This window comes from Chenopodium album, chromosome 2, assembly GCF_948465745.1.
Source record: "Chenopodium album chromosome 2, dcCheAlbu1.1, whole genome shotgun sequence".
In the NCBI taxonomy this organism is placed as follows: Eukaryota; Viridiplantae; Streptophyta; class Magnoliopsida; order Caryophyllales; family Amaranthaceae; genus Chenopodium; species Chenopodium album.
The window spans coordinates 1212848-1214915 of NC_137835.1; positions in this window are offsets into that span (position 1 = coordinate 1212848).

Genomic DNA, 2068 nt, shown 5'->3' on the forward strand with positions numbered 1-2068 from the left:
TGTAAATGAGTAATTTCTCAAAAACTTATAAAAGTTTATGTATTATGAATAAGTTACCTTTCATCTTCTCCACTATAAGCAAAGTCACATACAAGTTGATTCATTTTTTTCTCATCTTTAAAAAGATCTTTGTATTTGACCATATATGGAGATCTAAATGCAAGAGGAAGAGTTTGGGATTGACGTTGTGGCCTCTTTGATGAACTGAACATATTATGAACCAAATATTATCATATATGTATGTACAGATGAACATTTAAAATAATTAGAAAATTAAGGATTGTAATTTATACCTGTCATCTATCTTCTTTTCTGGTTGTGTTTCATTTGACTTCTCGATGACTTTTTTTATATTTTCTTCCCTGAACAAAAAGTAATTTATATATGAACATATTGGTTTCCACAAATGTTCATTTATTTGTTGAGCAAGATATGTAATATCTTTACCTTTTGCCAGTCTCTGAGGAAGATGAATCTTTCTTCTTTTTCTTTATTGTCAAAATTTCCTTCTGTATCTCCACTGTTAGATTTTTCACTTGTTTTCTGAAAAATCAAATCAAGTTAGTAACATAATGTTATGTTTATATTTTAACAACTAAATTATTAATAGAAATAGTTTACACCACACAAAAACTAATTAATATTACAATAACATGTTGAAATTCATAAATTACATAACCCTTACTTGTTCTTGATTTAATAAAACATTCTTCAAAGTTACATAAACCTTAATTGTTTTTTTGAAACACCAAAATAAACTACATTATTACTAATAATACATAGGACATCACTAATTGCTGGGGGTTTTGTTTTTTACCCCTGTTCTTGTTCACTTTCCTTGTTCCTCATAACTTCACTAGCTGCTGGAGTTTTTTTTTGTGAATTGTCTTCTACAACTTGTACAGAACCAGAGGCTTGATTTTCAGTGCTCTTTGGATTTGCCAATTCTGCAGTTTATAAAATGAACATTAACAAATATGAATATGAACATTATACATTATAATTATGAACATTTTTTTTTACCTATAGGAGGAGATTTTCCAGTAGGATTTTCATCTTCTACAGAAGCAGAAGCTTCAGCTGCAATAACACCCATTGTTGTAGATGTTGGATTTGTTGTATCTGATTTCATTTTTTACAAAAAACAATTGTTAGTTAAACATATCATTAAATATATTGAGTATCATATTTAAACATTTTTATTTTGTTCTTACCAATTTGTGGAGATGGGGGAGTAAGTCCCAAACTGAATGCTTTGTTGATGTTGAACTCCTCCTTTTTCTGTTTTCCTTTTTTGTTTTTCTCCATATCAGCTGCTTTAAAAAATCCCCTTTCAGCTTCTGCAATTGCATTCAAGAAATCTTCGGAGCCATAGATTTCTTCATCTTGGCTTAAGATTGATGGTTCTCTTGCCACTTTCCCCATAACCTCTACAACTTTCTTTACCAAGTCATTTTCAGGGAATATTTCCTTAGCTTTCAACAGTTTGCTTGATAGTTTTGACAAGGAACGATCAGTTTCAATCACCACATCAATGAAATCATTCATAAAAATCTATATTATAGATAAATTGTTAGATTTTACCCAATATATTTCATATTAAAGAAATGAACATTTATGTATTTCAAAGTGTTCATTTTACACACCTCAGGACTGATTTCAGCTTCTTCAACAATTCTAGGAAGTATCATCCCTTTACCAAGTCCCAATTCCAATTCATTTTTTATTCTTTCAAGAACCATGTCCCGTTTCCAAACAGAAATAATTGGAATTGTTCTTGGTGGCTTTTTCCCCAATCTCTGGACTCTATCAAATAGAACAGCTACAAAAAAAATAAAATGATTAACTATCAGATTATATATGATCAATTATAAAACATATTTGATCAATTACCAAATAATAAATGACTATTTTATTTGATCAATTATCAACATATATATTTGAACAATTATTATAACAAATTTGAACAATAATTAAAAAATGAACATTATTATTCATACCATTAGAAATTGTAGGGGTCCTTTGTAGAATCCCTTGCTTGACTGTGTTCTCCAATCAACATGGTTCT